Source organism: Camelus bactrianus, chromosome 14 (assembly GCF_048773025.1).
Source record: "Camelus bactrianus isolate YW-2024 breed Bactrian camel chromosome 14, ASM4877302v1, whole genome shotgun sequence".
Classification (NCBI taxonomy): Eukaryota; Metazoa; Chordata; class Mammalia; order Artiodactyla; family Camelidae; genus Camelus; species Camelus bactrianus.
The window spans coordinates 52,787,006-52,813,553 of record NC_133552.1 but is presented as its reverse complement, the minus strand read 5'-3'; the positions used below and the strand labels follow the sequence as shown (position 1 = coordinate 52,813,553).

Genomic DNA, 26,548 nt, shown 5'->3' with positions numbered 1-26,548 from the left:
AGTCTATAGTCTACAATATACAGTCATATGATATGTATCCATGCTACCACACAATACTCAACTGCACACACATGATTACATAAACACACTTAGGAACTAGGAAATGAAGTGATTGATCAAAGACATCTCTCCCAAATTAAGGTCATTAACACTAAATTAAACATTATTTGATTGGGATGGATGTGAAAAGCTGAGAAGCTTTGTCCAAATGTTTGTGAATATATTTATGTCTATTATAATTAGCTCCTGATCTGATATCATGATAAATGCATTTCATATGTAGTAATATTTTTGTCAATAATGAGTGCAAATTGTGGACATAATTTGATACCTGTGTATTAAATTATATGCATATACAGCATATTAAGTTACATGCTGTATATGCAATTAGCGGACTTGTCACTCAAAATTGACCATATATTTTTGTGAATTCCTATTTATCATTACCTGGAATTATTGTTTCAGTGCTATGGACTTTGGAGGATTTCTTATATTAAAAGCACTTCTTAAAATACCTCATCATACTACATTTGTGTATCACTGCGTAGTTTCTTCAGAATGTTAAAATGCTTAGTCAGAAATTAGAGCCCCTCATGAAGCAGTCTAACAGAGATTATAAACAAGGACATTCTTTGGTAATAATTGTGAGATTTTATAAATACTAAGCAACACCATTGAAATCTAAAGCCAGTAGACCTTGTACTTTTGTTGCAGTTGTTAGCCAAACTGGTGAGTTAGGATTACAGACTTCTAATCTAGATTCCAGACCCCTCTCAAATTAGTTTGAATAGATTACTTTTGTGATAGTAATAGCTCTGAAAACTATACAACCCTACTTAATAAATGGAAACAATTTTCAGATTTAAATTATATTTTTAATGTCTTTGAAATTGAAATTACATTATACTCCATATGCCCGAAAGGGAAAAAGCTTCTCTTGGAGGTGAAAACATGAGTCATCATTTATGAATGTTTCTCTGTGCAACTGATAAACTGAATAACTGTATAGCATTTGTTTCTGATCAGTCTGATACATTTGGAATTACAATTAAATGTATTATGCAGTGATATTTGTCAAATTTGAAATGGCCAGCTAAATTGACCAATTTCACCAAGATTATTTATTCACTTACAGACTCAGTTATGTACAGTCTAAGAAATATGCTCTCAGAAGCATAAAAGAAAGATGTGCATAGAATAGACAATTTTCTTCCTTGCCTCATATAGTTCCTTATAAATACTTTCTTATATTCTTTTGCCAGAATTAGGTATTGAAACACTCTCTGCGGAAGACCACCTGGAAATACCTACCAAGATTTAAAATGGATATATCTTTTAAACAATCATATATTCAGAAAGTAGGTGTTAGGTGTACCACAATAAAGTGTGCAAAGCAATGTGTTAGAAGATATTCAGTGTAACAGATGCTTGTGCTGGTAAATGACTTAAGAATAGCCTGCATGTCTGACTAAATGAAAAGTTGTACACATCAATCTACACTTTGGGAGATCTTTCTTCCTGTAATAACACTGTATATAGGAATCCAGTTCTGTCATTATTAATGGTGTTGTGGGATCATCTATGTACCTTGTTGAAAGTAAGAGAGAGAGAGAGAGAAAGACAAAAGAGAAATTTCCTGGAAATATACACAAATCTAGCAATAGTGCTTGTCTCTTGGAAGACTGAGAAATATTGAGCAGAATGGAGATTTATTTTTCACCATACATGCTATTTTTTACTATTGGTTCATTTCAATTTACATGCACACTTCCAATAAAAAATTAAAAATGAAAAAGATATACTTGAGAAATAAGGATAATATTTGGAAGAATGATACGAGAGGTGATGATGAATTGAAGATGATTTTGCCAAATGAATTCCTGTCCTGTAGTTCTCAAAACTATTTTATTTTTTGTGACATATTGCTATCAGTGGAGGCCCAGAATATCTTTCTAAATATGTGAGTGTAAGTTAATTAGTTAAAATGGTTTTTCTTCATAGCTTTTATATGTGACATTCCATTCTAGCTCCCAATATTAATTAGTGGAGTTGCAATTAATAGAAGTTAGCTTCCATTATCTTCACTATACAGAACAATGCTGTGTACTGGCAACATTGACTTTATTTAATACTCTGATGGGTGAAGGGAAAGATCAAAATGGTTCTCTAGAGAAGACAAGTGATTATACTTGAAATTGTCAGCAGAAGACCTTTATTGCTATTTGCAGGATGACGAGTGAGTGTATAATTGTGAATACTTTAAATATACAAACTACTATCAGGCCCTGTTAGAACAAAGCCTTCTGTTACCTGGCTTATACTCACACTGAAATGTGCACATTCCAGTGGAAAAGAGGCAGTTTCATTATACAGCCAGGTAAGCTTTCTTACGCATCTTTCTAGTGGAGCTATGGTTTTTCTCTTGGAATTCATCAGTTCTTGGTTGTCGACTATCTCTAGTCATTTCTAGGAAACGAGCTCAAACAAGCATTATGTTATGCCTATATTTTTGGTATCCTTTCTGGTTTTTCAAAGAAAAACAATCATACTAAAACACAGTTTCCTCACAAAATTTTAAGAGGGACCACTGCTTGTATGGGAATGTCTAAATTAACCATACTTTATTCAACTTTTATCAGCTGGAATCCTTCATTCAACAGGAGACTCCCATAATCCTTTTATACCTTCAAAATAAATCTGCTTTTTCACCCAACTCCAAAACTCTTTCAACTAACGGGCTTGTCACTTTTCTTTGAATTATTCTTTTAGAGAATTCACTGTTAATCTCTTCTTCATCAAAAATAAAAAATCTAACCAACAATGAAAACTTGATTATCTAAACATTCTCTTGCATCGTCTAGCACTTGATCTAGTACAGTGTTCTAGTCATGGCTTAAAGTTTTCTTTTTCTCTGAACTAGATTATTATTCCTTATTGAGAACAGAATTTTATCATGTTTGTTACCCCCTTAACAGTGAAAAAAATGAGCTCAAAAATTCTTTGTATACACAAGAAATACTTACTTATTTATGAATTTATTCATTCAACAAATATTTTTTAGTACTTATATTATGTTAAACCCTATTATGTTTGATATAAAATAATTAGTTGATTCCTATTAGGATGGTTGGTAATTTCAGAGATATTTTGACTTCCTGATTAGCATTCTCTAGACAAAATAAATAGAATAAAATATATAAAAATACTATTGCATTAATTGTATGCTTGAATAATATTTCTTGTAGCATATATTTGTCAAGGCTCTACCAGAGTGTTCTCTAATAGAACTTCCTGTTATGATTTTTCTGTCACCTGTTTTGTTTAATAGCTACATAGGACTACCGAGTCATTGAAATGTGGCTGGTAATACAGGAAATACAATTTAATTTAAAAAACTTTAATTTATTTAAATTTAAATAGCCACATGTGGCAGGTGGCTACCATATGGAACAGTGCAGTTTTAGAATATAAATCCCTAGAAGACTGAGACGGTATTTCCTGTGCAATTTCTGGGATAACTTGGAAATTCAGTCAGTGTGAACAGCTGCACTCATAACTAATGATGGTGATTATGACATCCTCAATAAATAATGACAATTATGATACATATTTGGCAAGGGGCCTGGTTTTCATCCTGTTGAGGGTCTCTGTTCAATTCTATCAAACTGTAGTAAGTTGAGGGCCTTTACCATTCTTTTAAAGATTTCAAGGCATTTTACAGGCATTTCAGAATTCCTTATTACATCCTTATTACACTCCTATAAAGAAGGAAAGGTAGATTATTTTATGTCAATAGAATTTTATTAGAAGAGAAGTGCCTCTTTATGCATGATGAAGTACTCTCTTAAAGTGCTTTTCTCCAGATCACACAGTGGATGTTAGTAAAACTGGAAAAGAAAGTCCTGAATGGGTATTTTGGTTCAGGAGTTTTCTAGAATAGGCTTTTTGTGCAGAGAAGTCTGTCAGTCAGAAATAAAACTGCACTTGAACTCTTGCATTCCATCTCTATGAGTACAAAAGCTCTATTTTGAAGTTTAGTGGTGTTTTGTACAATTAGAGTGGGCAGAGTTTGGATAGGAAGTAGCAATTAATGAATTTATTGAATGCAAACATGGCCTCTAATCTCCATGCAGATCTGAATGAATCTCAGTTTAAATAAAATCATACATTTGAAACAAAGATGTAATAGCTTGGTAACCAGTTCCAATTATTATAATTCTTGAGTTTTAAGTTTTGTCTTTAATCAATCTAAAATATTAGTAATAAAATTGACTTATATTTCCACTTTGGGAAAAATCAATATAGCTTCAAAAGGAGCGTTAAGTGCCGAAGAGCTGAAGTCCTAAGTCAGTAGGAAGCCTCCTGAGAGTGGCTCTCAGAGATCTCAACCCCACTCTTGACTCTGGCTTTGCATCATTCGGGCACGTGCATTTATGAAGACACCTCTCTGGGTAGATCACATATTTTATATACAAAGAATATACTGTGCTTTCTTTTCAATGGACCATAAGACTATCACATTGGTTAATCAAATGATAAGTATTAAAATGTAATTTCTGGGGAAGAAAAATAACTTACAATTATTACTCTTAAATTGTAGACTTTATTCACTTTATCCTAAAATGTAAAGTTATCTTCATTTAAATAAATATTGGCTATGAATGCTCACTTGTGGATGGTGTACCTTCTGTGAAAAACAGATCTGTGGCAGCTCAGTTTTAGTTTAATCTAACATGATGCCTTTTTTATCCCGTGATCAAAAACATTCCATCAATCTACTGAAGCTTTTATAGTGACACTAGACTCATAGTTATTGTCATATGACATATTTCAATGTATGCTGGATTTTAATTGATTGTTACATATCTCAATGAACAAAAAAACCAATCTGGATTTGAATCACCAGTATAAGATGCACACTTCATTGTACAATCAATCTGCAGCCTTAATTGATACATGAGTAGTGACAGTTATGCAGGCAGACTTTGATCAATGACTGCACTGCCACTTACCTGTATGAAGATTCTGATGAATTTATTTCTAGCTACTTTTATATTTAAAAGCATTTCATTATAATATTGATGTGGTACCATTTAGAGGTAATTTAATATATAGAGAAAGGGAGGCCTAAATTGATTTGTCCCAAAGAATAGGAATCTATTTGACTAGATCTTTCAATTTGCAATGTGATTTATTGGCCAGGCATCAACAGACAATTTATACATCATTTATAATTTAAAACCAAAGGTAAATAAATTGTATATATACATACAACATACATATACTCCTTACTATGTAGTAGCTATTTTATGTAGATTGTCTTATTCTTCCACGTAATTGTTACAGCAACTTCATGAGTTGTTATTTTTCCTTACAGATGAGGAAACTGAGTTTCAAGGTAGTTGGTGATATCCCATTTCAGACGGACAGCACACAGGACATCCAGACCACATTATGAATTACAAGGACTCTCAGTATCCATTTTTTTGACTTAACTACCCCAATTCAAATGCACACTTATGAACTTTTACCTCAGTTTAAGGAAAAGTGAAAATAATGTATATCAATACTTAGTAATTAGCTTCAATAAAGATACTTTCTAAGTGACCCATCATTTCTAGGATGTCAAAGATATTCTAAATCAACAATAGAAATACATTCCAAATTACCAACACATAATACTACTCTTTAAAATATTATAATAATAAAATGTATCTTAAATGGTTGTGAAATATATTTATAAACAAACCATCCTTACATTGATATACCTTAAAAATATTAGACATTATTAACGACCAGAAATTATTGTCACAGTAACTTAAATATATAAGGTTCATAAAATAATACTGTGTTTTGAATACATGTAGTATAATTTTTCCTGAAGTAGAAAATGTCTCTAATGATACTTTTCCCTATTTCTGAATTTTTGACTAATCTTTATTTTATATTTAATAAACCAGGAGTCAAAGCAAGCATTATATACCTCCTAAGAAAATCAATAAATAGTAAAATACTAAAATGATTCGTTTGAGGAGGATTCATACCAATACTTTCATTCGGAAGTTTAGGAATAAAACCCCACAGCCCTTTGTGATATGAAACTGTTATAGAAATAATTTAAAATTGTAAATTGGCATGCCCCATATTTTCTAAAATTTTGCAAAATGATACATACAATGAGATAATCTCATGATTAAATTAATTTTAATAATTGATACATCACTTTAGTTCATGAAAATATTAATCTCAAATGACTAATATCCACTACAAATAGCTACAAATAAAATAATACATATTTTATCATTTTTAAACAGGTTACCTTAACCTTACCGATCATCTTTGTCAAATAGCTTAATTTCCTCATTTATGCAACATGGGAACCTCCAAAAAACTCTAAGAAAATATTTGAGTGTTTGGGTATGTCAGCATTTCCTCAATGTCAATAAAATTATACATGGGATTATTTCCCATAATCATGAATCTCCAAATAATGAGCATTTATAAATATTAGAATCATCACTGACTATCATTTTGTCCCTATATAACCATGCTGAAGTAAGTAAGTGTGGAAAAACAGTAAAAGTATCCATCCACTTTAGCAATTCACGATGTTCCCGACCACCTTCTCCTAACATGCACTCAGAGGGCCTGCAGCAGTGCTCGAGAATGCATCTTGGAGTTCTTCCAGAAACTCTGAGTCAAAGAGCAATGTCTGCATTCACAAAGAAGCATTCACAGCTGTCAGAAGTTAAATGTCCATGAGACTCATAGTCCAGCTGCAGTCCTTCCAGCACACTGACAATATCTGTGGAAACTAGAATTTGATAACTAGTTTTCTTCCGTGGAAAAAAATACCACAGAAGAATGATGAATCTTTGCCTGACCGATAATAAATAATTATCCATTCACAGCACATGAAGTGTCATTGTCCCACATTACTCAGCCGGCAGCACTTTTGCAGCTAATTTTTGCTACCAGAGAAAATACTCTTACTGCAATAAACCGTCAGTGAACTTCTTGTAGGGAAACACCTGTAGACACCTGCTAGCAGCGGGTGCATAAGGTTTAGGATCATAGAAATTGCAGCATAAACCAAACTCTGCAAGGCAGCGTTGGGTAGAAATGAGTGTGCGAGAGCAGGCCTGAGTGAAGATATGCACATATGAACAGGTATTTTGTGTTTCCATTTCGACTTGATAAAAATCAATAAAACTGAATCTTTTACTCAAGTATGTTATACAGTTGAGTAGCGTAATAAATAGAAAAGTAAGCTACGTTTTCAAATAAGGTTTTCAATTTGGGATAATCTACCCTAATTTATTATCAGGTGTTTTTAGGAAAAATGATTACTATGCTGAAAATGTTTGGCCGTATACTCTATGTCCATATGAAGATAACAGTCACTGAGACTTTGAATTACCTTTAAAACAAACAAACAAATGAACAAAAGTATATATCTATACACTTTTTTAAAATATCTGAAAATTCTAAATGAAATTATAAATCTCATTTAGATGAGATTATAAATCTCAGATGGAGGTAAGTGGATTAATTCATTTCCAGGTAACTATTCAACTATATGGTAGAATGGAAAAGCCCATTTGAAAATGTATCAGTTTTTAATTGTTGAGTCACTTAATGGATCAATAGTCCCTAAATACTAGAAAGATCTGGTTCTTAAAATCTAATCAATTATTGAAGATTTACTTCAAGGGAAATTTTTTTATCCCATCTAAAAGTAAAAACAATTACAAGCTTTTTAAAATATCAGTTTTTGAGTATGCTTTTGGAGTTGTGGGTCTGGGAAATAACAAAGGAAAATGGAAAGCTAGTCACATTCAATTTTTAAAGTGACAGGGGCCTTGGATATCGTGGAGTGCTACACCCGGACCCAGACACCTCCAGTTATTGGAGAATTAGATAGTTCTCCCAATTTTCTGACCCTTTAGTCAGTGTCCCTTAGAAGGAACAAAAATGCGTAGCTGAGATAATGTGATAATTAACTTATTCTGAAAAACACAGAATAAACATAAAACACTAACCACAGATTCCATGCTCCTTTGACAGCTTTCCACATCATTTGCATAAGACCTTCATATACTGAATAGATGATCATAAAAAAAGCCAGCTTGGTTTATTGAAGAGCTTCATTATACAAGTGAGAAATAGGTAAGCCATTAAGTTGTGGTCTTACTATGTGTTCACTGACAGAAAAAAAAAATCAAGCCAGTAAGTTGGTTAACTTTATGGGGATAAATAAAATTACCCTGTGATTGACGTGTCCCACAATTCTGGTTACATGCACATTAATTTATTCATGTTAATTAGATCATGCTTAGAATATCCTATTCCTCTTAAGAGGCTCATATCTATACTTTCTGATATCAATTAATGCACTATAAGGACATTATATTTTAGATCTTATTTTTTTGTATATGAATTTCATAACATTTTAACAGAATTAAAATGTAGAATGTTTCTCTGAATGGTGTTCGGGATAGGTACTTTATATAAGGAGACTGAACAAAAATCTGAAGTGTATAGGTTTTTTTCCTTTCAAAACATTGTTAGGAAAAATAGGTTTAAACTAAGGCATGTTTTATTGCATTTTTAATCCGATAATTCTTTATTAACCTATATATATTTACTGCTTTCAAACACAGAATTATGGGTCCCTTTTGATTGCATTGTTGCTTCCTACTATGTGAGATGGAGTTTTTCACAGTACAAGGATTAAAATCAGGTATTTGGATAAACATTTCCTAGGATCTCAGTCCCATCTGTGCCTTTGATTTCTATCAAACATTTTTTTATTGAGTTATAGTCATTTTACAATGTATGTCAAATTCCAGTGGAGAGCACAATTTTTCAGTTATACATGAACATACATATATTCATTGTCACATTTTTTTTTGCTGTGAGCTACCACAAGATCTTGTATATATTTCCCTGTGCTATACAGTATAATCTTCTTTATCTATTCTACATATGCCTGTCAGTATCTACAAATTTTGAAATCCAGGTCTATCCCTTCCCACCCCGTACCCTTGGCAACCATGAGTTTGTATTCTATGTCTATGAGTCTGTTTCCATTTTGTATTTATGTTCTTTTTTTTTTTTTTTAAAGATTCCACATATGAGCAATCTTATATGGTATTTTTCTTTCTCTTTCTGGCTTACTTCACTTAGAATGACATTCTCCAGGAACATCCATGTTGCTGCAAATGGCATTGTGTTGTCTTTTTTATGGCTGAGTAGTATTCCATTGTATAAATATACCACCTCTTCTTTATCCAGTCATCTGTTGATGGACATTTAGGCTGTTTCCATGTTTTGGCTATTGTAAACAGTGCTGCTATGAACATTGGGGTGCAGGTGTCATCCTGAAGTAGGGCTCCTTCTGGATATATGCCCAGGAGCAGGATTCCTGGGTCATTGGTAAGTCTATTCCTAGTCTTTTGAGGAATCTCCATACTGTTTTCCACAGTGGCTGCACCAAACTGCATTCCCACCAGCAATGTAGGAGAGTTCCCTTTTCTCCACAGCCTCTCCAACATTTGTCATTTGTGGACTTTTGATTGATGGCCATTCTGACTGGTGTGAGTTGACACCTCATTGTAGTTTTGATTTGCATTTCTCTGATAATTAGTGATATTGAGCATTTTTTCATGTGCCTATTGATCATTTGTATGTCTTCCTTGGAGAATTGCTTGTTTTGGCCTGCTTATTTTTGGATTAGGTTGTTTGTTTTTTTCTTATTAAGTTGTATGAGCTGCTTATATATTCTGGAGATCAAGACTTTGTCGGTTTCATTTGCAAAAATTTTTTCCCATTTCGTAGCTTGTCGTTTTGTTTTACTTATGGTTTCCTTTGCTGTGCAGAAGCTTGTAAGTTTATGTCCCATTTGTTTAGTCTTGCTTTTATTTCTATTGCTTGGGTAGACTGCCCTAGGAGAACATTTTTGAGATGTCTGTCAGATGTTTTGCCTATATTTTTTACTATGAGGTTTACTGTATCTTGTCTTATGTTTAAGTCTTTGATCCATTTTGAGTTTATTTTTGTGTATGGTGTAAGTTTAGATTTCTTAACATACTGGTTAACTTGTTTAAATCACTATACCTGTTTCCTCATCTACAGTATGTATAAAATGATAATACCTACATTTGTTGTGAAGATTAAATGAGATAATTCATAAACATGTTAGCATACTTCCAGCACATGATAAACACTAAATAAGGGTTAACAATTATTATTGTTTTGTTGTTATGTTATTTTTTTTCCTCCCCTCAGAATAGACATTGTTCAAGACAAGTTACATTCATTATCAGCTGTTCCTGATTAGTAACGGATTTATAGCACCAAGGGTCTGCCATAGATTATGTGACTGCTGGCTTGCAGATTTCACCAGCTCTTTTGGCTACTGGAATAAGAAAATGGGAGTGCTTGCCAGATAGCACTTCCTAATAATGAATTTTATAAAACTCATGCATGTACATTGTTCCAAAAGATCTGGAGGACAGAGTAGAGGAGAAACTACAGTTTTGTACCTTGGGTTTACAACATCATAAGTAATAAATTATCATAGTGAAATTGTTTGGGAAATTAAGTCAGGTTTGAATGTGAGACATAGTTTGATACATTAAAGAAATTATAAAAAATTCCTATAACTGAATGATGAACACATAATTTGGATATATTTAAAATAGGCCTGTATTTAAAACTTAATATTTAGATATTAAAGTGAAGGTCATTTTTATAGAAAAATAGAGAATAGTCAATTTAAATTATGAGATATTAAATTCTAGTGTAATTTACTTAGGTTATCATGAATATAGAATATATGTACATCATTAATTCAAATTATTGGTCTGCTGTATTATCTATTAATTTTTGTCAGTATGCATGTAAATATAAATTAGAAATGCAATGATTTCATTGCTGCATAAATATATATGTATATATATATTTGCTGTATATTATGAATGGCTTCTGCTATCCCTGGATTTATACTTTAAGCATCCTATCATACTAAGTTTGAATTTTTATTTAAATTTTTTTTTGCTCAATTCCCCTATTAAAGAAGTGCTGTTGTTAAAGTGCAATTTTGAAGCCTAAGATTATGACTTTGAAAGCCACATATAAGAAAAAAACTTCTTCCTTCTTGAAGAAAATATTTTAACCATGGATGTTTTGTTTGATTCCACAAAGATTAATTTTGGTGCATGTGACTTACAGATACTGCTTTTCACATGACAGAAAGCTGGATCATAAGTTTGCTCTCATATTTGTGGAGATGGATGGCCCAGTTTATACACATGAACATGCGTGCACACGCACACACATAACAGAGAGTGAGTGAAAATGATAAATGGGTATACCAAAATGGAGTATCCAATTTTCAAATATCAGAGCATAATAAAATGCACTCACCATGAAGCCATCCTGAAAACAGAGAATTTTTTAATTTTTTGCTGCCAATTTCGAAAAGCACTTAACCACATGTATGAAAATAAACTCTTGGTTTTCTTACTAATTTATAATTTCCTTGGGGTTAGGTAGCAACTAGATTGTACTACTATTTATATCTTCCAGTAAGTAGGCTATTTGTTGACTGATGTTCATATGAAGCTTATGATCGTCTTTATCTGCCCATCATTCAAATAACATTTATTATTATGTCCAAACGTTAGTCAATAGACATTTTTTGCTGGGAGAAAAATCCGGTGATTCACATTTTACTGCATTTGGGGAGTTTAGATGCCTATGAAATATTTCACGTCGCTTTGATTATGTATACCAAGGTTAGAAGTTGGGGGAATGTTCAGATGGTATGTTTAGACACAGTCCCTAAGCCTGTTTTATCTGTTGCTTGCTATTTTCTAAAACCTGAGGGGAAGGATTTGTGTATTTGTTTGCTGTTTAAAATTTTATTCCCTATACCTCCCCAGCCATATTCTTGCAGAATGCAGAATAACCCGGGGCTCAGACCTTGAGTCCATGAAAGAGAAGGAGCCTAGGGCCACAGTAGCTGTAGCTTCAAGGGACCCAAAGACGCTGTCAATCATCCAGGGGGCTCCAGCCTGAGAAACCCTTCAGAAATATACAGCCATGCAAATCCTGACTGGCTGACGAGGCAGCCTGTAGCTGACCATTAAAGCTGTTCTGTGCTGGCTTAAAAGACTGCAGACACCTTCTGGCAGCTGTTAGAGCAATTACTTCTAGAAGCCCTTCCTAGTCTGCTAAGAGCAACAATAGGTGATTCTAAAGCGTTCTGCCCTCTGGAGTTCCTGAATTTGCAGTGTGAAGTGTTAGGAAAGTCTGATGAATGTTTTCATAAAACAAAACACTCTGAAATGGGTTTTGTTTTGTTTGCTTGTTTGCTTATTTGTTTGTTTGTTTGTTTGTTTGAAAACACTTCTGATTGTGTGATACAAAATAAGAGCTGGGTGTCTGCCAACACATGCAGACTATATAAAGAAATATACACTTTAAGAGCAAGCACAGTCAGTAGGCAGATGTATTAATATTTTAAAGCAATCTATCGAGCTCATATTAGCAGCAGATGATGCAATTTAATAGCAAAAATGATTCTACAAGAGGTAAATTTAGGTAAATTCACTGGTTAAATTCAAGAAATGCTCAAAATTAGTTGCTTTAAGGATGATAAATATTTAACCGTTCTAACCTGATTTTCCTAAAGTGCTGGATGCATACTGCTTAATTTAGAAGAAGTGGTCCTCTGGGGATTTATACTTTATGTCTCATCTGATGTTAATATGATGCTTTCCCTTAAAACCTCACAGTTCACCCTTAACCTGACCTCTATTTCTTACAGTTGCTTTTGAGGGTAAATTAAACAGGAACTTTTCTTAGCATCTGATGACACTGGTAGATTCCCCACTTCCCGAATATAAGTGCTTCCTTATTACATGTATAATTATGTCATTCCTTCAGTATAAATACTAAATGCTTAGATCACTTCCTTATCTTTTAAATTATGTGTTATGTGAATAATACAAATAGGTTTTATTTATAATTGTTCATGAGAACAACATCAAATCTACCTAACTGATAGTTCCTGTGCTATTTTTTTATAATTTTGTTTTATTCCACTCTTTTTTTGAAATTAAATTTTATGAAAGTTTAAAATTTTAATATCTGCATATTTGATTACTACTTGCACCTGAGTCAGATTATCTTTAGATATCATTCATATTAGGTGATTTGATTATATGTGTCAAACAGTATACTGTTAATATGTGCTTATGCATTTTATTTGTGAAGTGAAAAGAAAAAAAATCATTATTCTCAGTTTAATGACAACGAATCTGCATGTTGCACAGTAGCAAATGAATGGATCTTTAAATGTTGCTTTTAGTGAATTCCATCATTTGAGGTTTATTTTAGAACATCTTTTGGGTCAAAAAACTCAGGCACTGAATACATGGATAGCTAGATTTTGGACGTATTTTAAACAATAAACATTAATAATTTTGAAACGATACTAAACACCTGATATTTAACTGTAACTTGGGCCTTATTTTAAATGTCTCTAGATAAAAAATTTATGTAAAATTGTACAAATTTATAAGCATCTGTCCTTTCAGTATCTCTCTGTGTTTTTAGTTAAAATTCTTAGCTCATAGGGTATACCAAGAACATGAAAATCTTATGATTAATATTGTATTCTTGAGCAAGCAGCAATACCTCTCAAAAGTCTTGAGGTTTTCAACTGCATAAAAAACGCATGTAAATTACTAGAGAAAAAAGTGAATAATTTTGCTTTCATGTAAATTATAAGTTTCATATAAATTATAAACACCTTCTGTCATAATTATTCCTTAAGACAAACAGGTGCAATCTATGGGACTGTTGCAACATTAGGCTGGCTTGTCTTTCAGAAAGTAATATATATAGGTCCATAATACATTTTCCAACTTGAATTTAATCAAGTCTTACCATTATTAATGTTATCCCAAAAGGTAAAACCCCAGTTATTGGCATACCCGAAATACAAGTTTACCGTCTGGAGACGGTGTGTTGTGCAGTAAAAGATTTTTAAAGATTTACTTAAAACAGGAAAAGCACACCTCCAAGAATGGGAGGTGGGCTGATCCAAGGAGGAATCCTGGTGGTTTTTGTCTCCCCTTTCTCTTATACCCTCGCTTAGAGGTAGCCTCTTGATTGATTGCTGGCTCTCGTCCCTGGAAGGCTTAGTCATGTTTGGCCCCTTTGCGTATGTCCTTACCCATGGTGTACACAGGAAACCCATGGGGGTTGGGGGCTAAACTTCAATGTTAATATATATAATATATATTATATTATATTATATATATTATAATATATATAATAATATAATACAATGAGCACTGGGCTGTGTCCCATTAAGTCCTTTCTTAATGGGAAAGGACTGTTGGGTTTTAACCAGTTTCTTGCTGGCACTCATTTAGAAGTCAAGTCCCTTTATGCTGGAAGCTGGTACAATGAATGCCATCTTCCAGACCATCCTTCCTCTCCTCCACCTATCTGCCTGGTGCCCCCACTTACCTAACTACCTAACATTAATGTGAGAAGTAATGTTAACATAAAATTATAGAATTTCATGAAAAATTATTTCAGAAAAATATAGATTAATTAAAATATATAATTTTGGAGGGTCTGTATCTTATATACAGTTTTTTAAAAATTGAGTAAAGCAATGTTTCTTCAAAATCTGAAAATATATTCTTGCCACAGAAAATGTGTAATCACCAGAATAAGTAATTGGTAGTAAGGGCATATTTTTGTATCAGTATTATTGTATGTTGACACATTTTGTTTCAATTTGTTACATCTAAGAAATCATATCAAGATGAAATGGATAAATAAAGCTGTTAATAAATTCTATCAGAAAAAAATGTTTTAGATAGGTTTTTGTATAAAGTGAAACTTTATTACTATTTGTAAACCAAGTTTTCACTCTCCCTTGAAGAATATTTCTGAAAACCCAATTTGCATTTTTGTACTAGCAAATATGTAGGGCCTCTGGGGTCCATGTATTTTTATAGAATGAATGTGAGTGAAAGAATGTAGACTTGCCTTGTTTTGGTTAAGGTACAAATCTGTGATTATAATTTATATCTTGTAGTGATGGTAGTGAAAGTTCTCTGGTCATATTCTAACGGCAGTAAAAGAGACCTTGCTCTTTTCAGAGGAGAAGTTAAGTTAATAATAAACAGATTAATAAAGAGACAAATAAATAGGACATATAAAATTACAACATGGTCAGTATAAGATCAGTGAAATCTGAAGCACTCATAATGGTGACTAACTTTTTGACTGCTTTATTTGTGTTGAAGCCAAGGATCATTTAGGCTCTCAAGTTCAGTATATGTAAATCAGATTCATCATTTATTGAACTAGATTGAAATTATGTTTAGGATTATAAATTCCATATATTACTTTTATCAACAATATTTACTTTTAATTGTTTAAGCACATTTAAGCATTTATTACTGAAAATGTTAGATATGTACCCATAACACAGCTTTTCATAATTTTCATAATTTTTATAATTCATTTCTTCATCTATACTCCTACTCATTCAATCCCAAGATTTATGGAAGTAAAAATCACACATTTTATTTCACCCACAAATATTTCAACTGCATCCCTAAGATAAAGGTGCACTTTTTTTTTTTGAATTTTTTTTAACTTTTTTTTTTTTTTTTGGAGGGGGACGTCATTGGTTTTACTTACTCATTTATTTTTAGAGAAGGAACTGGGGATTGAACCCAGGACCTTGTGTACACTAAGCATGCGCTCTACCGCTTGAGCTATACCCTCCCCAAAGGTGCACTTTTTAAAGCATAGCAACAAAATAATTTCACACAGAAAGATTAACAATAATTCCTTAATGTCATCAAGTAACTAAAGTTGAAATTTTCTCACAAGTTTATATTGTTTTTCAAATTAAGTTCAAATAATGTTTATATATAACACACTTGTTAATATGCTTTTCAAGCCTCTTTAAATCTGTATGTTCCTTATCTGAGCACTAGCTCCATCTCTCTCTCTCTTTATTTCTCTTCCCCTCTCTCTCTGCCTCTCGCTGGATCTTCTCTTTGCAAAATATCTGATGAAGAATTTGCATCATTCCCTTGATCTAGATTGTACTGATTGACTTCTGTGGTGTCCTTTTAATCTGTTCCCCATTTCCCTGAACTTCATGTAGATTGATAGTTGCACTGATAAGGGACTGATAAGGGAATCTTAAAAATCCACTAATGTAATGGAGAAAAGGAAAGAAATGTACTGCTGAAGATTCAAATATTTTTCTGATGTAAATGAAATGCATAGTTCTATCAACATATAGATGATGAAACTGAGATCCAGAGATACATCAAAAGTCATAAAACTTGGAGATGGCATAGTTTCCAACAGAAAACTGGTGTCCTGAATAGGGAGATTGGTAGAAATTTCAGGACACAAGAAAGTGCCCTGCACCTAATAGAAAGCAATGGGATGTATTAGTAAGCAAGTAGCAGTTTCAATGTAAAGATATGTGTCTTCCTTACTGTAAACCGACTGTGTAATATTAGGCAAATTGTTGATTTTCTGAACCCATGACAGATATCAGATTGGTTATGAGTATTTTTTTTTCCCCCACAGGAAAAGCACAGAAATACAGATATTTAGTCAAATAACATTTAATTGGCTGTCAAAGGATGCAGTGAGTTCATCTGGCTTGCCAGGAGCCTGGATGGAGTTTAGCCACTGTCATTCAGATGTATGGCTTCAGGGGTCTCCCAAACCCAATAGGAACCAGAGAACCTCCTGCAGGGGGTTTTTCTGAGCGGCTGGTCAGAGAGTCAACAATCGTTGGGTTTTGGGTGTCTGATGGCGAAAGCTGCTAGCTATATACCTCCAGGTGCAGGTTTTTGTTTTTGCCATTCTGCTCTTATTAAATATTAAAAATATTTATAACTGGAAAACATTTGTCTAAATGGTATATCATGAAATGGTTAAAAACTGTCACTAAAGGCTGACAGAATTTCTCCTTTGAGATTTTCTATTCGATGAACTTGCTTAGCTGGATACTCATTCATAAAGTTGGCCATCTAAAGACATATTCGCAGCACAAAACCGCCCCATGGAAACTCATTTTCCTCCTTCTCAATGAGAAAGGGATACAAACTGAAAACACTCTGTGGCCTCTCATTACAACACCTCTGCTTTCTCACCAAGTGAAGAATATCATGCCAGAGTTACTGAATACAAAATAAGTAAGTCCAGGACTTGCTGTAAAGGCGAACATTGGGGTTTGAAAGATCAAGAAGTCCACTGCCTCTAGATATTTTCCCTGACATCTTTAGGCTGTAAAGCCAAAAAATTCAATAACTCATGTTAAGTTATTGCTTCCAGAAAACCCCTGTTAAAATATGTTTGCCTGGAGCTCCTTGTCACTGCTTATATCAACATAATATTGCAGGGCAATTCAGATTTATTAGCTATCCTAGAGTTGATCACTGGAAACCCAGAAAGTCAAACATGGCTGAAAAGTGAGATGCCTTTATAACATGAATTCTTCATTTTCACACACGAGCCAGTCAAGTAATTAGATAGCAAGGGACTTGTGTGTTGGGTGGATCAGATAGGGTTGCCAAGTGGCTGGCAAAAGTTAAAACAAGATAAAAGATTATTTTCATCAAACTTGCTTACTTACTATAACATTTTAATTTAAATCCCAGCTTCACCTTTCCAGGATCCCTTGAGTTAATCAGAGCTGACTTTATCGACTTCTTACTCTGGTTAATTACCGCAGTGTTTTAACTGAATGCCCCAGGGTACTGATACAGTCAACCACCACTTCAAACCTCAGAACACTACAAATCCTGGCAAAACTCTGCAGACAATTTATCAGTATCTCCGGTATTCATTATTTTAAAAAACTGCGTAAAGTCTATAGCTATGTGGGTAATGATATTACAGTATTAAACAGTATGATTAACTGAAGGTTTCTTAAAAGCTGTAAATCATTTTCTTGCTAGTTCTGAGGCCTTGTACTTGGAACAGCTATTAACATATGCTTTTTACACAATAACGCTCAACTGAATATTTTATGTCACAATCCTTAGAATTTCAACATACAATGTAATACTTTATTTTTAACAGTTATTTGAGACACTTAATTGGGAGACATAATTCTTACAGTACACAACATACACGCTTGACCTGGACTCCAGGACACATAAACTTGCAGTTTCAAATCAGCTACCCGTGACCTGTGTGACGCTGGAGAGGGAGCACGATCACTGTGAGAGGTGTTTTATACTGTCTGAGAGAGGAGTTCGCTCCCTTGCTCTTTACCCAGGTCTGCCTCCTCGCCGGCCACCCACCACTGGCCACTCTACGCCATAGCATGTCAGTCTCATAGGAGGACCCACAGTTGTCTGATGTCTTGCTTTTAAGCCTTTGTACCTGCCACCTAGAAATAGTCTTGTCAATGTTATAGAACTTAAACCTACATAGTCCAATGACTTCTTGATTCAGCTCTTGAAATTTCTTTCTTTCTGAGCCCCTAGAAATCATATTCTTTGGAAATAAAGGTGTAAATATGGAATAAAATTACAACTATGCCTGTGTAAAGAGTAAGAATTTCTTCCATTTATACGGTGATTTAGAGATAACCAAAACTTTGACATATATTGTCTCATTTTTTCTCCACAATGACCATATGAGACAGAGGAGATGTTATTATTTCTTCTTATTTTTATTTTTTGATAAAATTGATCTTAGTTTGTGACATTGCCAGAGTCTTCTCGTTCTAAATCCACAACTTCCTTTCATTCACTATTTGCATAAATAATTATTACTATATTAATTAATATTAATGTAGTCTTTGTATACTTAATAATAAAAGCTTCTCATTTTTCACAACTAAAATGTAGTAATGTAGTTATTATTAACTGCAATTTTTTATCTCAATTTTTTTGTACCAGTGGCATTTGTAACAGGAGGACTGATTAATTATTACCATAGCTACAGTGCTAAAAATAATGTAAGGAAGTCCCCTAATTAAGATTTTCAGAGACTACAGTTGCAGAAATGATAGAAAACTTATTTACTCTTTTGCCCATCCACTCTATTTTCATAGATCTAAATCATCATTATATTCCCTACACAATGAATAGCACCTCCAATGTTAAGAATGTCTTATTGGGTTGAGGGAGAGAGAAATGGGGTAAATCATGTTTTTTCCTTCTTTTGCAAAGTTTCCTGAGGTTTATTTCAATTTGTTTTCTCATGAGAAATTTTTTAAAAGTTTATTTTTTATGTATACTGAATACAATGATAGTTTGTCTTACTTCATTGGGAAACTTTTTGCATTGCAGGAGGGACAGATGTCAGTATTCTGAGAAACTGTGTCTCTGACTTGGTTGAGTTAGAGGTGAATATCAAAATTTGCGGGGATTCATCCTAATTAAAAACAATTAACTTTATCACAATTAAAATTGAATTATGAAACAACCAAAACCTCATTGAAAGATAATTTGTAAATAATGATTCATTAATGTTGGATATGTGTTCAACTTTCTAGTTCTTATCAGTCATGTCTTAGCTAAATGTGCAATCCTCAGAGAGGCTTTCCCTGAAACACCCTATACGTGTTATTCACTATATTCTCCCCAAATCATGCTCCAACATTTCCTTTATAGAGCTCATCACTACCTTAAATTATCCTATTTTTATATTCATCAAAGAAGTATTGTATCTTTTCCCTTACTAAAATATAAGCCAAACTACAATGTGGGTACAACTTATCTTTCCAGGCTTTTGTCCCAACGTCCTTTAGAGAAATCATGCTTCACAGCCTTATTGGAATATTGCTTGGTTCTTAAATTGGCACACCTTCTCTTTCACCTCCCCCAAGCTGTCCTGGCCACCTGCCTGCATTTCCTTCCATCTCTCACTGTGAGAACTACTTAATTTTCAATGCTCAAGTCAGCTTTGTGGCCACCTTTATTCATTTTTGATGCATGTAACTTATTTGTTTTTAAAATAATTGTTGTATTTTGAAATTCTTTTGGAACATATCTTCCTGAAATTACATTATGGTTTTTGTATACTTGCCTAATAATTCCGAATTTATAAGATACTTGATGTTAAATATTATGCTTAACTCCTTTTGTATTTTCTGCTGTTCACATTGGTCATAAGTGCTCAAAAAATATATCTCAAGTTAAATGGCATCTTCCCTTGGTTACTAACAAGTTCCAAGTGTTAATTACTCTCTTTTTCTCTTTTCTTCCTGTAGGTATAGCTATAGATAGATAGATGTATAGTTAGGTAGGTAAATAGATAAAATGTCCCTTGCCGAAAGAGATGATAGTCAAAACTTTGAAGTTCACTGTAACAACTTTGAAAAAAAGATGCTATTAGAAATTTTATATATCTTTTTTCTTCCTAACCAGAAAAAAATTGAATGCACACATATATTCTTATAGCATACATGTAATTATTCTTAAGTAAATATCCAATAATATACTTCAAGTACTTAATCTTAATAAAACATAAAGAAATTACATTTTTGGCAAGTTTACAGTTTGTATGGTAAATTATACGACCAAATGTTCATTTTAACTTGGTTTAATTCTCTATAAAGATATATCAGAAAAATTAAAAGGAAAAATAGTTTATTGGATCACATTCTTGAGCCTTAAAATTATGAAGTGATTCAAAATTGGAATTATTCAGCTGGGGAGAGTCCATTATTAGAAAATTTATCAAAGACTTGCAACTTTGATTTCTTAATGTATTTCTTAGTGATTTTTTTGGACTGAAGTATTCACTGTAGCCCTGACTTGGAAGAATAGTAAGCTCTTTTTTTCTCCAGAAAACAAGCCCTTTAAGTTATTCTTTTATAGTTTCTTAAAAATCCAAAATTATTCAAAACAGCTAACTGAAAACTCCTGCCATGGGTTGGCATTGAACTTGACCACAAGTGAACTGTGATTAAGAAAGACTTGGTTTCCCTGTTCACAGGCAAGATTGACAAGAACTCAATGTTAACAATTTATCATTATTATCATCAATTTATCATCATCATCAACTTTTGATAATTTGTTAAACTTAGCTAACAACCTTAATATTCAGAAGGTTAACCCAATTTCCTTAAGAACAATTTTAAAGATATTATTATTCTTAACTTCTTCATTTTATGTAAATAAACATTTTAGTCAAAAAATCTTTCAGTGATGAGTATAAACACCCTAAAACACAAATATAAATGTTCAGTTTCTGAAGTATCTCTTAGGCCAAAATGTGTTGAACACAGAACTTACGAGAAATGGACCCGAAAAGTTACTTCTAAAAATAGTTTTTACATACAAAGGATAATGTCACTTTACTGATACGTGGATATTAGTTTCCTCCAAAACAAAGAATTATAGCATATACTTTAATATCTATATACAATATTTTAAGAAATACATTTTCTTTAATTCCTTATAAATATCTATTAAATATATATCCTAATTCTTTAGAGTGCATTGAAGCAAGAAAAATTTACATTTTATGCAAGCCCATTATGGTATTTTGCAGGAATTTTATATAATATTTTGTGAAAGGAATTGGAATTGACAGCAACCATAAAGAAAAGAAATCTCCATATAATAGGCATTCACAACATTTAAGCACTGAATCCAAGGAATTTGCAAAAAATGCATTGTCCTTTCTTAACTCAATTCTTTCTCTGTTCACCTTCCCCTACAGAAGCAGAAGTCTGAATGGCAATTAATTTTCTACTTTTCCACTTCACTATACAGTCTTCACTGAATAAATGGAAAATGCTTCCAGTTCTGAACTGACAGAAGAATCCAGTGTGACATTTCATTCAGGGAATGTTATTGAACATTAATAATAAAATAATTTCAGGAATTATATTTTATTTATCAATGTGAATTTTCTCTAATTAATTATAATATGAAAACATTATTTTACTTGGATTTTGTTTAGCCTTACCAAATATTTGCAAACATTTGAAATGATTGCTAATATAGCAATGACAGAGAAATGAATATCCACAGACTTACATGTTTTGTACATCAGTATACTTAAAATAGATATATTGTTTTAATATCTCTATATTTGTATTAAATAAAAATTAAATTACACTGGAATTAATATTAATGCTTAATAATGTAGATATGCATTTTCATCCAGCATATTACATGCAGATGTCACCATTTTAGGGCAAACCAGCTGGATTTGAGAGGAAGTGTGCCAATTTTATTTTTTATTTATGTATCTACAAGAAATAGGTCAATGCGTGGTTATATTAAAAGGCATATTTGTTCATTGTCTTTACATTTCAGTTATATATTTAACTTAAATTTAGATTTTAAGAAAATCGCATGGTAAAGGGTATGTGGAGCACGTTATAATTTTTTCCTTCTAAAATTTTTCATTTTCCCTTGGTTGTTCTACCAACAGTTCCACCTGTCTCTAAAAGCCCGTGCGCTATTGTGTTTTTCCTAAGCTTGCTTATATATGGTTATATTAAATGTGGGTTTTTAAAATTTTCTCTGTGAAATTCTATAATTACGATGGTGTCTCTAGGTTATAAATTACGACAGTTGCACACAAGATAGCTGCCATTTCTTCCCTCTTTCTACCATCCTGTCTATGTCTTTATATGCATCCTTGCCTACGAGTCACCTCTTACTTCTTTTAGACAGCTCTACTTTCCCTTACTCCTTGATGTATCACTACTGCTTGCTCAGAAGCTTTCCCCAGACTCTCCATCCCTTCACTTGATTCTTGTTATGTGCCTGAAAAATGTGACATGCACAGTATAAAGAACACAGCCTTAAAACTTGGAAAGTTAAAATCTGACCCTGACACGATCTCTTTAACCTTGAACAATTACTTTTAGTGTGAAAAACCACTTTTCCTTACCTATAAAATGTATTATGTAAAAGTTACTATTAACATAAAGAAATACCTGGATAGAGTATGATTTTATTAAAGAAGGAAGGAAGGACAAAAGGAGAAAAGAAATCAGGAAAACAAAAAAAGTGAAAACAAAACAAAATAAAGCAGAAAATCATTGTCTCTCTTCAGATCTCTATGTTAGCAGGTAGGCAATTTAAATGTTTGTTTTACAACTGAGATAAATTTTCCCTACCAACTTTTCAAAATAACTGAAACTAGTTGGATTTTTCCTCAATTAATAAAATGTTCATTTTAAAGTACATTTGAATGCCTTTACAGACTGACTTTCATACCTATTATATTTTTACTATTTTCTGATTTTTTTAATAGTTAGAGCTCTCTTCCTCAATTCATTCTTATAATATTATTATTCTCATAATAATGATTTATTAAATATTATTTCATAATAATGTTTCAAAATTTAAATAATTGTAAGATTTTCAATTTGAGGGTACTTCAGCATCTGATATGCTCTTGGTTTGTTTAAAAATATATTTGATCAAGGAAATCATTCTTACACTACTCATTTTTAAAGCTATCCATTTTAAATTTATGTGTGCCCTTCATTTTAATTTTTACTTTACTCTGGATCCTGACCAAAAAAGAATAAAAATGTAATGAAAACATAAGCCAGATTTCTGCAGTTTACAAAATGTAAGTTTATATTCATATACCCTTTTCATTTAAAAAATTGTTTTAATAAACATATTTTTAGCTCTTTATTAGTATCAGATGCTGGGGTATGTTAAATATTAAGTTTGCCTTCAAGGAGCTCACATTCTAATAGAGAGACAGATAAAGTGATTAAAATAAATTAATAATTCAGGGTAGAGAGGAAAATCATTGCAAAATTTTATCTAGCCCTGATACCATGATCAGATTTGATTATTAGGTATATTACTTATTGTAGCAATGTCTGAACAGATCAGATACCAAGGGAAATAAAGAGTACTACTTCAGAGTATGTTATAAGCAATTTCTAAAACAATGGCACTAGCCTGAACTAAGACAGATATGGGAATGCTTTGGATTGAATTGCTTAGGGAACTATAAAGAAGATAAAGTCAACAGAATTTGGTAGAATATTTGAATATGAGGGTCATAAAAGAGGAACTACTTCCAGACTTCTGGTTATCATAATGGCCATTCACCCCATATGAGCTACAAGAAAAGGGACAGATTTACTCATTTTCAAGAGTATACAATGAAGTCAATTTTGTAGGTTAAAAATTTTTTTTGACTGTAGGGCATGCAAGTGGAGGTATCCTGAAGAAAATAAAATGGAGCAAAGTCAAGTTAAGAAAGTTGTCTAGATCCATTAAAATCTAGAAATTCCGATCCAGTCACATTTAAATCTGTGTTTTGTTTGAAATATAGCACTTAACCTCACCATGCTTCAGTTTGTTCATTTATATCCTAGCAACCTAATGGAGAAATAGTATTAATTTTATTAATGCAACTAAAGTGCTTAAATTAGTTCCTGCAAATGTATGTACTCAATGAATGTTAGCTGAAAGAAATAACAGGCAAAAAAAAAAAAAAAAAAAAAACCAAAACATGGTGTCTTTATTTACATATCGTCTGGAGTGAAATTTTGTTTTAACTAAGTTGTCTTGGAACCAGATGGTCTTAAAGGAATGTGCAGCAGCTTGTAAGGAGGAGATAAAAAAATTATGATAAATTTAAGTGTCTTATAAGAAGGCCAAATTCAAGACTCAACTGATGGGCAAGAGTAACGCAGTAATGAACATCTACAACTTGATCAAATATAGGCCAAATACAGTCCATTTCAAAGTCTATCCTACTATACTTTTTAGAAAATGTTAGTTATTTATCATTTATCCATCTAAACCTCGTGAACCAGCAGGTTTATCAATCCTAAATATTCTTGGACTCCGTTCTATTTCATTGACCTCTGGGTCTACCTTAGGACATGTGGTCAGAGACCAAGTCAAGAAGGCTTATTAGGCACTGGTAAGTAATCTGGGCTTGTGCCCCCCCCCCCCAATTCATTGTGAAATCTTTGGAGGATTGTAAGGGAGAAAATTATGTATAATTAGTGTTCTGTTCTTTAACAGACCACCTCGAGCTTGTTGGCATAAAAAATGTTTTCTTTGGCTCAGTAATCTATAATCTGGTGAAAGGAAGGCTGGTCTCAGCTCTAACGTGACATCGTCAGGGTCCTCCTGGGAGCTGGAGGCTCCACTTTAAAAATGGATCTCTTCTGTGGCTGCAGGTTAATGCTGGCAGTTGACTGGAAACTCAGGTGGTGCTGACGGCCAGGGACCTCTATTCCTCTCCATGTGACTTTCTCCGACAATCCTCACTGGGAGCTTGGGCTTCTTCACAGTGTGGTAGCTGGGTATAAGGTGAGGGCCTCAAGAGCCAGGAAGTGGAAACTACTAGTTTCTTTGAGCCTCATTCCAGAAGTTGGCACAGTGTTATTTTTACCATACAGTCTTGGTTGTGTGTGCAGAGCCCAGATTTCAGGAAGAGATATAGAATCTATTTCTCAATGTTAGGAGTAAAGTAGAATTTTGGGGCCACATCTTCCCTTTTGGCAAATTATTACTTACATTTCTCCCACATGCAGTATATGCTTAGCTTGACCAAGACCCTCCAGACATTTCATCTCATTACAGCATCAGGCACAAGATCTAAATGATGACAAGAGTGGTGGATGAGGCTCTTAAGTGCTGTTCCTTGGTTACATCGCCCCCAAAACAGCTTTCCTTGAAGTGAACCCCTAGGAAATGACGAGGCACCTTCTCTGACCCCCACACACGTAACATGCAAGGCTGGATAGGCAGAGGTTAACACCGAAGGGGGTGAGGTGGATGGTAGGCACAGAGGAGTCACTGTCCATAATAATCTTCAAATTCAGCTGGGAAAGTATCGTTTGTTCATGAATTGGATCTCAGTGCTGCTTCCCAGGAATGATTCTTTACGGCTTGTGGCTTCTCTATTTGGGATCTTGGTTCTGCCTTCTGAAATATCGTCCCCTTTCCATAAAATGTAGCTCGTGTTTACAGCTGAGCTGTCCTCTCAGCCTGCCTCCTGCCTATGGAAGTTGAGAAGTCCAGAGGCTTGCTTTTATTTGGTGTGGTTTCTGTTCCTTTCAGTCTAATCTGGTGGTGCACTAGTACAACTCAGTGGGCTTCCCATGAATTTTATTGGTGTTGACTCTGTGGTGTAGAAGCCACAAGCACAAGCCTCACTGAGATAAGCTTTACTCTGACTTGAGTCCCTCATGAGGCTACTGTGGAGGGGTTTTTCGTGCACTTGCCGTGAGAGGTGACTGAAGCTAAAACAGCAGGCGGGCTGCTGGGGGCTGGCCATGTCTCTCTTCTTGTATATGCAGTGCCTCCTCAATGTTGTCTCTCCACGTGGCCTGGTCTGAGTTTTGTTACACTGTGGTGGCTGGGTTACAAGAAAAAAAACCGCGAGAGAACCAGGTAGAATTTTATGACCTAGCCTTGGAAGTCACATAGCATTTTTTCTGTCATAGATATAAGTCCTCCAGGATCCGAGAGAAAAGAGTATAGACTTACCTTCTGATAGGAGGGTGGTCAAA

The 26,548-nt window shown here is 33.4% G+C and overlaps 1 long non-coding RNA gene across 1 annotated transcript in view; it reads left to right on the top strand.

Moving 5' to 3' along the window:
* The window catches only part of LOC141579777 (uncharacterized), a 46,274-nt gene that overhangs the window by 1,821 nt on the left and 17,905 nt on the right, over positions 1-26,548 (top strand). Inside the window, exon 2 of the long non-coding RNA XR_012511746.1 lies at positions 8,068-8,169. This is a non-coding gene — a long non-coding RNA (uncharacterized LOC141579777). The remainder of the gene's footprint in view (positions 1-8,067; positions 8,170-26,548) is intronic.